Source organism: Bos javanicus, chromosome 16, assembly GCF_032452875.1.
Source record: "Bos javanicus breed banteng chromosome 16, ARS-OSU_banteng_1.0, whole genome shotgun sequence".
Classification (NCBI taxonomy): Eukaryota; Metazoa; Chordata; class Mammalia; order Artiodactyla; family Bovidae; genus Bos; species Bos javanicus.
This window is the reverse complement of record NC_083883.1, coordinates 2,878,719-2,893,255: the sequence shown is the minus strand read 5'-3', so window position 1 is coordinate 2,893,255 and position 14,537 is coordinate 2,878,719. Positions and strand designations below refer to the sequence as shown.

Sequence of the window (14,537 nt, the reverse complement as noted above, 5' to 3'; positions counted from 1 at the left end):
GTTTTAGAATTGGAAGTCATTTCTCTACAAAGAAATGACTCTTCCAAGGTCAGGTGATTCTTAACAATGCTGGAACTTGTTCCACAGATCATTTTACTACCAATGAAAGGACCTGTCTTTTAGCACTTTGGAATGTACCTATCAGTTGACCCTATCGTTGCTGGGAAATTTTCTTCTCTCAGGATATCGGTGATGGAATTCACTGTCCTCAAATCTCCATAGTGTTAAAGGGATTAATGACACAGAACATATTTTGAGCTTTGGGGAAGAAGCCCACAAGGTATGGAGGAGGAAGAGGAGAGCAGTCCCAATAGTCCTGGGGCAGAATATAGAATCTGTGACAAGGGATCTTTAGCAGTTCGTCCTTCCTCTTCTTGAGAACTTCCTGTAGGAAGTCTCACCTAGCAGAGGCTCCATAGTGTTTCAACAAGAGGCCAAAAATCATTTACCTCTTTGGAAACTTTTTTCCTTCCTCCTTAACTTTTGCACCTGCCACTCTTCTTTTTGAAAACATTGTTCGACACCCTTCATCCTGGACCTTTCTCTCCTAACCTCAGCCAACCCTAGTCACTGCGAGACTAGTTTCCTGGGCAGTGGCTTCTTTTCTCCTTGGCGTTTTTTTCCACTACGTTTAATGCCTCATTCCAAATCTCGACCCGTGGATCCTGTCTTAGAGGTTAGCTTCTATTTCTGCATCCTCCCCACTGTGGGTGGGTGCCAGTCCTGAGAGCTGCTCACACACTCTGGTTCCCCAGGCCCACCAGGAATAAGCTTGCATGGAGGCATCCTCTCCTGCCAAGGTTTTCTCTCTTTCTGTCTTAGTCTGCTTAGTACCCTTGACAGCAGACCAGAAGACACAGTGAGGGGAACGGGATAGAGAGCCGAGGAGATAGTACAGTTTGCCTTGCCAGGTGAAGAAACAGATATGAGCTCTTCTCATCTCAGGTCCAAACCTAGAACCCAGACTGGAGTGATTGATGGTGTCCAGCCACCGTTGAGACACCTCTGAGGGCCCCGTGTTTCTGAAAGCAGAGTGTCTGCCCCATCCCTGACTTGTCACGCTCGAGTGTCTTCCAGAGGGTAAAAGAAGTTAAAGTACGAGGAGCACTGGAGGACTCATTTAATTCTGACCCAAAATGGAGAGATTGTTTGCAAATTGGATATTATGGGCACCTGGGAGAACGCAACTGTATTTCCCCCCAAAATATTATAACTAGGATGTCAGACTTACACTTTAGAATTCAGGAAGACAGATTTTTTTTCTTTTTTTAAATTAAGAGAAAAGATGGATATAGTTCCCTGACAAGCGATTTTGAAAGAGTGGCTCCCTGAGGGTTGTCAGTTCTCTGAAGTGCAATTTTGGTTACGCTGTTGTAGGTGGTCCCAACAAGGAAGGCAAAAAGGAGCCATTTGAGAAAAAGTTCAAATACCAAGCAAGGCATGATAAAAATACCAAGCAAAGCATGATAAAAAAGAATAGCCTCCAGCACTGAGTGTCTGTCTTCCTGTAGCTTTTCAAACCTTAATTCCCACCCCCACTGCAATCCTTGGAGGAAATAGATGATGAAATTGTCTCATTCTCCTTTGCAGATGAGAGAACTGAGGTTCAGCTTAGGTTTAGATTCAAACCAAGATTAAGGTTGTACAACTAATGAGAAAAGAGCCAGAGATTGAATGTAGGTCAAGATGCCTCTAGAACCTGGGTTGTTTCTATGCTGCACTGGAGGCACCTGTGAGGAAAAAATGTCAGTGAGGCCCAGGTTCTGAATGAGATGGGGCTTCCGCAAGAGTCAGGTGACAGCAGCAAGTGTTCTTCTTAAAGTCATCTGTGGAAGAAGATGTGATCACAGAGGCAAGGAAGCTTGTCAGTTAATGTTTAAAAAGAGCTCATCTGTTCATTCACAGATGTTTTTTGAGTGCATACTAATGACTTTAGGTGCTTTCAGTGTCTAGCACATACAGCCTTCCAGAACTTACTCCTGGGTGGAGAACATAGACGAATGAGTAGGCTATAGTATGGGATGCTTAAAGAATTCATAAATGAGGTGTTTAGGGTGGTCAGAATTCCTGGTGGAAATGAAATGTTAGCTGAGATCTGAACAATGAGTAGGTGTTGGGGTGGATTGGGGAGTGAAACAAGTGGTGAGAGAGGTAAAGGAAGTGTAGTTTAATTTGGCCAGTACTCTTGCCTGGAAAACCCCATGGACGGAGGAGCCTGGTGGGCTGCAGTCCATGGGGTTGTGAAGAGTTGGGCACGACTGAGCGACTTCACTTTCACTTTTCACTTGCATGCATTGGAGAAGGAAATGGCACCCCACTCCAGTGTTCTTGCCTGGAGAATCCCAGGGACGGGGGAGCCTGGTGGGCTGCCGTCTCTGGGGTCGCACAGAGTCGGACACGACTGAGGCGACTTAGCAGCAGCAGCAGCATTGGAGGAGCTTGCATTTTATCTTTTATTCATCCATCACCCATTATGCATTGAATGCACATGGTGAACCTGAGTGCACAGCAGGGAAGAAGACAGACCAAATGAATTTCCAGGAGTAGTATCTGATGCATGGCAAGGACTCAGTAGATGGTGGTGGTCAGTTAATTTTATCATCTTCCAGTAGCAGGTTTGTGCTAAACCCTCAGAATATAAACGAGTTCAACATGGTCCCTGACTTTGGGGTAACCACACTATACTCCAAAAAACTCAAGTGAACAGATGAGCTTTATGTAGAAGGTAATTCTGTAAGCTCAATATGAGTCAGTTGTCCTATGGTTGTCCCAAGGCAGCATTTCTTTAAAAAGTATAGAAACTAAGACTAGAGTACTTAACATTTTGGGGGACACTTGAATTCTGAGAACCTAATACATGCTATTGGGTATCAACCTGGAAAAATCAATTACAATTTTGCCTTCCTTATCCAGCTTCAGAATCCCTGATGCTACAACAGGAAAGTGATAATTCTTCTCTAGGTTGGTCAGAGCACCCTCAGAACACCGTGTTTAACAACTCTGCCTGTGTGTAAAGCATTGTATTGAGCATTGTGGGGAAGACAAAGACAAATAGGAGGTAATTTTTTCCTTAAGATTAATGGGCTTATATTTATAAAGTGTTTTGTAGTTATAAACCACATACATGGATGTTTGTTGTTGTTGTTTTTAGTCACTAAGTCGTGTCTGACTCTTGCAACCCCATGGACTATAGGATTTCCCAGGCATGAATACTGGAATGCGTTGCCATTTCCAACTCCAGGGTATGTTCCTGACGGAGGGATCAAACCCACGTCTCCTGTATTAGCAGGCGGATTCTTTACCATTGCGCCACCAGGGAAGCCCCACCTACATGGACAAGTTATTTTTATTCTAATCACCAGTAGGGTAATACCAAACAATATAAATACAACGGGATGCATTAAAATTTTTACAGACATTTGAAAGGGAGCAAAGTCACTTTCAGTCATAGGAGATGAAAGAAGGCTCTAACATAAGAGCAGGTCAGGCAAGCCAGAGTGTTCTAGAGGGCACGCGCATAAACAAAGGAGTGCTCCAGAGGGCGCTCGCATGAGCGAAGGAGTGCTCCAGAGGGCACTCTTGTGAGGGAAGGAGTGTTCCAGAGGGCACGCACGTGAGTGAAGGCGTGTTCCAGAGGCGCTCACTTGAGGGAAGGAGGGCTCCAGAGGGCACTCGCCTGAGCGAAGGAGTGTTCCAGAGGCCACTCGCATGCGCGAAGGAGTGTTCCAGAGGCCACTCGCATGAGCGAAGGAGTGCTCCAGAGGGCACTCGCATAAGGGAAGGAGTGTTCCAGAGGCCACTCGCATGCGCGAAGGAGTGTTCCAAGGGCACTTGCGTAAGGGAAGGAGTGTTCCAGAGGGCACTCGCATGAGCGAAGGACTGTTCCAGAGGCCACTCGCATGAGCGAAGGAGTGCTCCAGAGGGCACTCGCATAAGGGAAGGAGTGTTCCAGAGGGCGCTCGCATGAGCGAAGGCGTGCTCTAGAGGGCGCTCACGTGAGCGAAGGAGTGTTCTAGAGGGCACTTGCATAAGGGAAGTAGTTGGTTCCAGAGGGCACTCGCGTGAGCGAAGGAGTGTTCCAGAGGGCACTCGCGTGAGCAAAGGAATGTTCCAGAGGGCACTCGCCTAAGCGAAGGAGTACTCCAGAGGGCGCTCGCCTGAGTGAAGGAGGGCTCCAGAGAGTGCTCGCATGAGCAAAGGAGTGTTACAGAGGCCACTCGCTTGAGGGAAGACGTTCTCCAGAGGGCGCTCACGTGAGCGAAAGAGTGTTCCAGAGGGCACTCGCCTGAGCGAAGGAGTGTTCCAGAGGCCACTCGCATGCGCGAAGGAGTGTTCCAAGGGCACTTGCGTAAGGGAAGGAGTGTTCCAGAGGGCACTCGCATGAGCGAAGGACTGTTCCAGAGGCCACTCGCATGAGCGAAGGAGTGCTCCAGAGGGCACTCGCATAAGGGAAGGAGTGTTCCAGAGGGCGCTCGCATGAGCGAAGGCGTGCTCTAGAGGGCGCTCACGTGAGCGAAGGAGTGTTCTAGAGGGCACTTGCATAAGGGAAGTAGTTGGTTCCAGAGGGCACTCGCGTGAGCGAAGGAGTGTTCCAGAGGGCACTCGCGTGAGCAAAGGAATGTTCCAGAGGGCACTCGCCTAAGCGAAGGAGTACTCCAGAGGGCGCTCGCCTGAGTGAAGGAGGGCTCCAGAGAGTGCTCGCATGAGCAAAGGAGTGTTACAGAGGCCACTCGCTTGAGGGAAGACGTTCTCCAGAGGGCGCTCACGTGAGCGAAAGAGTGTTCCAGAGGGCACTCGCATCAGCCAAGGAGTGTTCCAGAGGGCACTCGCGTGAGCGAAGAAATGTTCCAGAGGCCGCTCGCGTGAGCGAAGGAGTGCTCCAGAGGGCACGTGCATGAGTGACAGTTTGTGGGAGAGCGTGGGGCCCTGGAGAATGGTTAATGACCATCAGCGCTTTGGGGGGCATGCAGGGGACTGGGCTGGGACTTGGTGTGGGGAAGGGAAGAGACAGAGTTTCTCACTGGACGAATGACATGACCAGAGCTCCAGGATTCCCTGGCACTGCAGTATACCAGAATAGTCACCAATATCAGCTTGAACATTTGGTAAAATGTGATATTCCTGGGTCTCCATAACAGAATGGGAAAAAGATCTCGAACAATTTTGGCCTCAAACAAGATTCAGTTTAGCTTTTACTCATTTATTTTAAATTTTATTTTATTATTTGCTTGCTGCTGCTGCTGCTAAGTCGCTTCAGTCGTGTCCGACTCTGTGCGACCCCATAGACGGCAGCCCACCAGGCTCCCCCATCCCTGGGATTCTCCAGGCAAGAACACTGGAGTGGGTTGCCATTTCCTTCTCCAGTGCATGAAAGGGAAAAGTGAAAGTGAAGTCGCTCAGTCGTGTCCGACTCTTCGCGACCCCATGGTCTGCAGCCTACCAGGCTCCTCCGTCCATGGGATTTTCCAGGCAAGAGTACTGGAATGGGGTGCCATTGCCTTCTCCTTATTATTTGCTTATTGACGTATAATTGATTTATAACCATTTGACTTAGTCTCTTTTACTACTTGTGTGACCTTAGGCAAATTACTCAATTCATTTCCTGTTTTCGTAAAGTAAGGATAATAATATAAACATTTAAGGATTGTTATAAGGATGAAACAAGACAATACCTGGCACAGAATGCCAGATAGGGTGGGGGTGGGGGAAAGATCTGTTTCCTTCCTTCCATTTCTTTGATACTTATATTCACTTATTGAGGCTAGGGTCACATTTGGGTATCAGCTGTTGCCTTAGTGTGCTAGAGTCCTTGAAGAGTAACTGCTGACCTTATTCACTGACTGTGACCCTTATGGCATAGTCAGTCACCAGGTTAGTAACATATATCAGATTGTTACACAACTGTTAGATCGATTAGTGCCCACAACTTAGGGAGATGGTAATAACTATTTGTTTAGGAGCCCTGTGGTATAGGAGTGTGTAGAAGCTGTCAGGTCCTAACCTACTCTAGTACTCTTGCCTGGAGAATCCTATGGACAGAGGAGCCTGACGGGCTACAGTCCATAGGGTTGCACAGAGTCAGACACGACTAAAGCGACTTAGCATGCAAACATGCATGTACATATTCACTTAGCCTTCCTCTCTGTCAACCCCTAGTACAACCCCCCCCCCACCTTTGCTTTGTTTTCACCAGAATAAAGTATGATAACCTCACTCCAGGCAGGACAGTGGACATATCCTTGGGGTACTAATTTGACGGATTTATAATGTTTACATGCATTGTATTGGTGTTTCAGCAAGGTAGTTATGGATGGTTAGCTCCATTGTGCCTGCACATATGGCCACGTTCTGGCTTCTCTCATCCAGCTGCAGGCATGGAGCTAATCTCTGCTGAGAACAGCCTCTGACTATTGCTACCCTATTGTAGACCCTGAGTGAGGGTCACAGGAGCAAGGGCTCCATGACGGTGGGGCTGGTGGGATGTGAGTGTGCCTCACTGAGCCAGGTGGGCAACTGAGTCCCTACGCTGGGTATAGCCTTGGCCTCTGTCTCCCTTGGAACTTCCTGTGCAAAGTGGGACATGAGTTCAGTTTCGTCTCTCAGTCCTGTCCGACTCTTTGTGACCCCATGAATCACAGCACGCCAGGCCTCCTTTTGCATCACTCCCAGAGTTTACTCAAACTCATGTCCATCGAGTTGGTGATGCCATCCAACCATCTCATCCTCTGTTGTCCCCTTCTCCTCCTGCCCCCAATCCCTCCCAGCATCAGAGTCTTTTCCCATGAGTCAGCTCTTCGCATGAGGTGGCCAAAGTATTGGAGTTTCACCTTTAGCATCAGTCCTTCCAATGAACACCCAGGACTGATCTCCTTTAGGATGGACTGCTTGGATCTCCTTGCAGTCTAAGGGACTCTCAAGAGTCTTTTCCAACACCACAGTTCAAAAGCATCAATTCTTTGGCGCTCAGCTTTCTTCACAGTCCAACTCTCACATCCATACATGACCACTGGAAAAACCATAGCATTGACTAGATGGACATTTGTTGGCAAGGTAATATCTCTGCTGTTCAATATGCTGTCCAGGTTGGTCATAACTTTCCTTCCAAGGAGTAAGCGTCTTTTAATTTCACGGCTGCAATCACCATCTGCAGTGATTTTGGAGCCCAGAAAAATAAAGTCTGACACTGTTTCCACTGTTTCCCCATCTATTTCCCATGAAGTGATGGGACCAGATGCCATGATCATAGTTTTCTGAACGTTGACTTTTAAGCCAACTTTTTCACTCTCCTCTTTCACTTTCATCAAGAGGCTTTTTAGTTCCTCTTCACTTTTTGCCATAAGGGTGGTGTCATCCGCATATCTGAGGTTATTAATATTTCTCCGGGCAATCTTGATTCCAGCTTGTGCTTCTTACAGCCCAGCGTTTCTCATGATGTACTCTGCACATCTCATGATGTGCTCAGTGGTGTCTGACTCTTTGCAACCCCATGAATCGCAGCACGCCAGGCCTCCCTGTCCATCACCAACTCCCGGAGTTCACTCAGACTCACGTCCATCAAGTCGGTGATGCCATCCAGCCATCTCATCCTCTGTCGTCCCCTTCTCCTCCTGCCCCCAATCCCTCCCAGCATCAGAGTCTTTTCCAGTGAGTCAACTCTTCTCATGAGGTGGCCAAAGTACTGGAGTTTCAGCTTTAGCATCATTCCTTCCAAAGAAGTCCAGGGCTGATCTCCTTCAGAATGGACTGGTTGGACCTCCTTGTAGTCCAAGGGAATCTCAAGAGTCTTCTCCAACACCACAGTTCAAAAGCGTCAATCCTTTGGCACTCAGCCTTCTCCACAGTCCAACTCTTACATCCATACATGACCACTGGAAAAACCATAGCCTTGACTAGACAGACCTTAGTTGGCAAAGTAATGTCTCTGCTTTTGAATATGCTATCTAGGTTGGTCATAACTTTCCTTCCAAGGAGTAAGCGTCTTTTAATTTCATGGCTGCAATCACCATCTGCAGTGATTTTGGAGCCCAAAAAATAAAGTCTGACACTGTTTCCACTGTTTCCTCATCTATTTCCCATGAAGTGATGGGACCAGATGCCATGATCTTCGTTTTCTGAACGTTGAGCTTTAAACCAACTTTTTCACTCTCCATTTTCACTTTCATCAAGAGGCTTTTTAGTTCCTCTTCACTTTCTGCCATAAGGGTGGTGTCATCTGCACATCTGAGGTTATTGATATTTCTCCCGGCAATCCTGATTCCAGCTTGTGTTTCTTCCAGCCCAGCGTTTCTCATGATGTACTCTGCATAGAAGTTAAATAAGCAGGGTGACAACATACAGCCTTGATGTACTCCTTTCCCTATTTGGAACCAGTCTGTTGTTTCATGTATTCTGCATAGAAGTTAAATAAGCAGGGTGACAATATACAGCCTTGACATACTCCTTTTCCTATTTGGAACCAGTCTGTTGTTCCACGTCCAGTTCTAACTGTTGCTTCCTGACCTGCAGACATAGGAGATGGGAAAAAGGCATTAGGGCGTGTACAGAGCAACGCCGAAACTGACAGGACTCCTCCTCTACTCCCCCACCGCCTGGGTTACTTCCTACTTAGGAAAGAAATCTTGACCCCTCCATGTGCAGAGATGCAGAATGGTTGTTGTAACACCATCTAAGACAAAGGTGTTGTTCTCGTGCCCCATTCTAATGTCATGTCATGTACACAGCATCAGAATGTTTAGGAAACACTGAGAGCGTAAAAGAAGTAAGGCAAGTTTGAAACAGCTGACCGGGGAAGGTTTCTGAGGATCCTGAGTTGGGGTGAAAAGAGGAGAGAGAAAGCAGGAGTAAAAGCGCCTCCAGCTGCACTCATGGCTTTTGAGGCCCTAAGGGTCAGGTGGGACCAGTAGGGCCCGGGCACTGGAGCTGCCTCCACTGTGACAGGGCTAGGTAGGGGGTGACCAGGTGGAGGGGAGGCCCGGCTGGGATCCCCTGCAATCAGGCACCATCAGGATCTCTGCCCACTTCCCAGCCCCCTCCCTGGTGTCCCCTTCACTGTGGTTTGGGGATTCTGAACACTGGGAGGCCGTCTGGGGATGGATCTCATCTCCCAGTTCCCTCTTAGGGCCCTGCATCTGCAGTGGGGTTTCTCCTTTGACCTTGGTGAGACGGAACCCTTGGTCTCCTCCTGGGTTCTGTGTCCTTGGCTGACCCGGGGCAGGATATCCTTCCGGTCTGCTACCAGGAAGAGGGGAGAGGGACTTCATGGCTGCGGGGTGAGGCCAGGCTAACAGCAGCCAAGGCCAAGAATCGGGGGGTCAGTGACTTAAAGGGTCAGGCCGCCTCCTGGACAGTGCTTAGGGGAACTTGTGCCCTGGAGAGGTCGGGAGCTGGGACCGGGGGAGGACTGGCAAGGCCTGTGTCAGAGATCTGATCCTCCACCTTCTCATGGATAATTTCTTCCAGTGCCACTTGCAATTTCCTTTTCCACTTCCAGATTCCTTTAGGTTGAGCACCTTCTCCCCAGACTCTGCTTTTTAACTACAGACGTCCCTCTGACACTCCTGAATAAATTAGTATCAGATGTTTGGTGGTGTTTTGTGTGTGGTGTGTGTGTGTTTCTCGTCTGAAAGAAGGGGGCCACTTGGGAACTGACACCCCTTCCCTTGCCCATCCTGGTTTGTGAGGACCCCAGGGTTCTCCATTGATTGAGGGGATAACCAGCCGCCGCTGAGGCTGACCAGGTTTGTTTGGGCAAAGGCGCTCCAGGGCTCTGTGTCTGGGGTCTCCTTCCCTGGCGTCGCCCTCCTGCGAGCTTTCCTGGCTGGCCCAGCCTGGCCCCGCACCCTGGAATGTGGACAGGGAAGGGCCCTGGAACCTAGGGGCCCCGTTTTCCTTTTCTTCGGGTTCAACTTCCTGCTGCTTTTCTTAGGCTTCTTTGCCAGCAGCACTAGAACTGTCCCCTCAGCTGTCTAGGCTGGCTTCTTCTGCCCCCAGGGAGCTGCTGAGGGGGGGGTGAGTCGGAGGGTGTGTGGTGGGTGGGAGCGTGCGGGTGGGCACGTGTGCAGTTTGTGTGGTTACTGTGGCTCTGGGCCCCTGGGAGTGACTGCAGTCTATCGGGGACTTTCTTGATTTGGGGAACTAGCACTAATGGAAGATATTCAGACAGCCTGTCAGGATTGCTGGGTTAGGGACTGTGGTGGCAGAGAGACAGCGGTCAGAGCTGGCGGAGGGAGGTGCAGAGCCTCCCTGCCGAGAGGGCGGGAAGGAGCTCTCCCTGGGGACGGCGTGGGGGGCCGGTCTTCACTCCTCCGAGGTTCCCATGGGTGACTGGCTCAGGCTTTTTCCGCTCGACTTCCTTTCACCCTTCTCTGAGCCAAGCAGGTGGCTGTCGGCTGCCCACACAGCCTGGCTTGCCCTCTGGTTCCTCAGCTCGGGCTTCCAGCCATTGCCCTGCCCCTCCCCACAGGCGGCACCACGGCGTGGGGGCTGTTGGCTCCCCTTCTCTACTTTGTGGACTCGTTCTGGGGACCGAGCCCCCAGGTGCTTCTCGTCCCGGGCTCTGGCCATCATCAGTGCCAAACGTGTCCTCGTGGGGAGGTGCACGGGGCTGGAGCAGGCTTGTTTCTGAGGACCAACAGCACCGTGTGGCCTCTCCACACTGGGTCACGGGCCCTTCCCACTCTGCGGTGAGAGCCGGGGCAAATGCACTGACTGTTCGTGGGTCTCATTCGACTCATTTCTATTAGACAGGCGGATCCTGTCATGGAGATGGGAGACAGCCTTTCAGATGTCCAGGAAAGGTGCTACCAGAAAACAACTGAAGAATTGTTATAAGTGAATGAATTGGAGACACTCCCTGCAGATCAGAGAGTTGATCCGCAGCAAAGATGCCATTCTTGTGGAGTATGGTCTCACTGGCGTTATTCAGTTGACTCTGGCTAGTCTGATGCCTCGGTGGTTACCCCAAGATACTTCCCCATCCTCTTGCTGTGGGCATGGGCCGTCATTTGCGATGCTGCTCAGCGCTCCCTTCTTCTTCCCTGCAGACTCTGATGGGTTGGCCCTGCCCAGCTTGTGAGGACTTGAGGAGTCTGCACTGGAGCCGTGAGCCAGAGTGACACCACCTGTCATCTCTCCCTTCCGGTGAGTCCTCCAAGCAGAGCAGAGCCTTGCTGGTGTGTTGGGTCCTCACTTCGGTGCCTTGGCTGGATGGGAACAGCTGTGACCTGCTTTCTGGATTTTGCTTAATGGGCTGGCCTCCTCTAGGGAGTTTTCCCAGCCCACGCAAGAATCCTGGAGAACTGGATTCCGGCGGGCATGAGCTGGGGAAGCTAGACTGGAGGTTCAGCTGGAGGTGTCAGGCAACAGTCTAATCTTGCAGGAGCTCTCAGCTGCAGCCAGCAAATGGCACTGGGAAAGCCTGCTGTGTCCCCGTGCCCACCTCCACCCACTTTCTTATATCCCCCTCCTTGAGGGGCTTCCTTTATGCTTCAGGGGCCTACAGTAGATTCAGAGAGGCTGAGGTTTCCTAGATTTTGGAAACGTTAGGTGGTTTTTCTCTTGTAGGTAGGTTGGAGTGCACTTTGGTGGGAACTGATCTGAACTAGAAGGACTGGTCCTTGGAGCGGAGGGCAGGCAGCAGAGAAACTGGGAAACGTGGCCCAGAGGGGAGGTGTGGCTGCTCTGGCTCCTGGGATGGTTCCTGGGTTAGAAACTCACATGCTGCCAAGACCTTTCTTTCCTTTTTGCCAAATGTTCCATTCAGCTGACTGCCAGCTCCTGGTCCTGGGCCCTGCCGTCTGTAACAGTGCAGCTCTTGGAAAGTTTTGAGATGAGCCATGAGCTGCCACCTCACCTCTTCCATCCCTGACTCTCTTAATACCAAGACCCCATGTCTACAGGGTGTGTGCCAGGAGCTTTGAGCCCCAGGGATTCCATGTGTGTGCACGTGTACATATGTGTGTGTGTTTGAATGGAACCTGCTGCACAGACAGTTTCTGAGCAGGGACTGGGGACTGTGAATGCAAACCTGACGGATGTAATGGGTCACACGGCCTCCTGACCCTCTGCTCTCTTAGGACCAGAGAGCCTTTTATTAGGGCTCTTGGGTCCACTTTGGCTTCAGATTGGTGGAGAATTCACGGTAGGCCCAGGAGAGAGAGATGGAAAGTAAGTCCAGCAGCAAAGACTGAGCTACATGGGACTGCTTTAATTTGGCTAAGAGGGTGCTGGAGAGGGGCTATGTGAGTAGGAAGAAAGTGCAAGTCTCTTTCTTCCACATTTGGAACTGAGTGAGAACCACCCCGAGAGAACACGGTTAATGAGAAAGACTTTGTTGGTGTGTGTTACTCAGTGATTGGGCCTGACTTCAAAGCAGCCTGTAGAGTTGTATAAAACCTGTAGGTTTTCATTACGGGAGCAGGGATCGGCTGCATATCTGTTTGAGGCGGAGAGCTGACCTACTTGACTTCTGGTTATACCTCCCTGCTGGAGGAGTCAGGTTCCTGGCACAGGGCACACTGACTTCCCTGTTGGAGCTGTGGGCAGGGAGATGTGGAGCAGGACAGCAGGGTGTGGGTTGAGGGGTGGGCGATGGGTCCCTGGCTGCAGAACCACTGGAATGGGGGTCTGGATAAGTGTGGCTGTTGGGCATGGCTAGGGGGAGGGTCCTCTCAGAAAAGAAAACTCTGTGAGCCAAAGGGATTAAGCCTTAATGGCCTCCAACCCTTTGACCCATTCTGTCCCAAGAGGTGGTGTGGAAGGTCTCCTAGGGCAGCCCTAGAACTGAGTCATCTTAGGGAAGACAGGGGCTTGAGACTGCACATTTTTCACCCTTTCTTGATAACTCTCCATTGCCCCTGCTTGGTGAAGATGGGCCAAGATGGGCAAGGTTCAGGCAGGGATTGAATTATTTATGATACATCTGTCACCTTTGCTAGATCGTAAGCTTCCTGGAATTGTGCCATTGTCAACTGAATATTTGGGTCTAGTATGGCGCCTGGCACATAGCTGGTACTCAACACCCATTAGATTCCACTCTGTGGCCCAGGATGTGGGGAGAGTACCCAGGCTCATTAGTCTGTCCCAAGCAGGGCAGTTCTGATACAATGCCCCCCATCGAGGCAACAGGAAGCCCTCTCCACCCAGAGCTGGAGTCACTGCTGGCCCCTGGGGCCCCGCCCTCTCTGGCACAGGCCCTGCACAGAGTCAGCTCGCTGCAGGGAGTGCCCTCTCCTCTCTCCCCACCCTTTGACTCTGAACCATTGTGTGGCTCTGCTCGCACCGGCCTCCTCCCCCCTGACCTCCAGCCATCTGTTGGCAGCTGTGTGAACTGAGTTTGGTGCCTGGTGCTGCTTAGACCCTGGCACCAACCCGCTTGGCCATAAACCCCTTTCCCTTCACCAGCTGACTGCCTGGTGCTCTTCCGGGTCCCTTTCCCCAGTTCCCTCCTGTACTCCTGGTGGTTCTGAAACCTTAGTCTTTGGTGTCAGATCTGCACATCTGAATTGTCTGAGGGTCTTTGAAATGTTCAGAGTCCAGGGACTCACCCCACTAAATCAAACCCTCCAGGAGAAGGGCCAGGAATTTGTATGTTTGAAAAACTTACCAGATGGCAATTACAAACATTCAAATGTGGGCCCTATATTAGGTAATTTTATCGGGTCAGCGTTAACATTTTGCGGGTATGCTAACTGACATTGTGTTTACCTCAGAGAATGGCCTAGGTCTTCTGTAGAGATTCAGGCTAAAGTATTTAGAAGTGAAGTGCTTGCATCTTACTTTCAAATGTTAAGCAGAGAAAGTGTGTTCAAATGTGGGGAAATGTTAATAATGAGTGCATGCAGGTGAAGGGTAACTGGCTAAAAATGGTCTTTCAGATGGTTTTCATCTACTTTCTGAGAGATGGATACTGGAAGAGAAAACAGCTGGGGCCACCACGGCGCACAACTCCAGGGGGCACCACTCTCTTTGATGTGGTAGACGATGTCAGTCTCATAGAGTACAGTGTCTGGGTGCTCCTTGCAGTTTGTGACAGAGTGGTCTTGGCCCTTGACTTCTCTTCCTGGATGAGCTGCAGAGTAGCAAAGCCCCTGGTCCTCCTCTATCCCAGCTCTTTCCTGGGACCTACATCATGTATATTTCTTTCTTCTTTTTTTTAAAACAGAATCCTTAGTAGCCCTTGAGGACTCAAGGAATAGGGAATTTGTCAACCCAGCAGAGTTTGGCAGGGAGGGAACTGAATTGGAAAGAGAATGGGGGAGGCAAGAAACATGAGACTCTGATTCTTAAAATACTTTGTGTATCCACACCCCTCCTGGAGGATGAAATTCAGGAACGAGTTCTCAGTGTAAGCCAGTTCCCTCTAGCTCCAGGTGGTTGGGATCCTGCCTTCCCTCTTTCCCTAGATTTCCCCCGTGCCTGCTGCAGCTCTGAACCTTCACTCCACCTTGGGGGATGGCTCTCCCGGTCCTGCCTGCGCACCACGTGCCCGTCCGCAGTAGAGTGAGCAGAGCACCGCACTTTTGGAAGGCAGCTGCCGG

At 50.3% G+C, this 14,537-nt stretch overlaps 1 protein-coding gene and 1 non-coding gene across 5 annotated transcripts in view; both read left to right on the top strand.

Moving 5' to 3' along the window:
• Window positions 1-14,537, top strand: part of PIK3C2B (phosphatidylinositol-4-phosphate 3-kinase catalytic subunit type 2 beta) — a 77,654-nt gene that overhangs the window by 3,651 nt on the left and 59,466 nt on the right. The window contains exon 2 of one of the 4 annotated variants that reach the window (XM_061381922.1): window positions 11,043-11,139. The exons of the other annotated variants lie outside the window; for them this stretch is intronic. The gene's annotated coding sequence lies outside the window, so the exon portion shown is untranslated. The remainder of the gene's footprint in view (window positions 1-11,042; window positions 11,140-14,537) is intronic. 4 annotated transcript variants of the gene reach the window in all.
• LOC133228288 (small nucleolar RNA SNORA3/SNORA45 family) lies at window positions 5,755-5,884 on the top strand. Its single transcript, XR_009730151.1, has one exon. It is a non-coding gene; the product is annotated as a small nucleolar RNA SNORA3/SNORA45 family (small nucleolar RNA).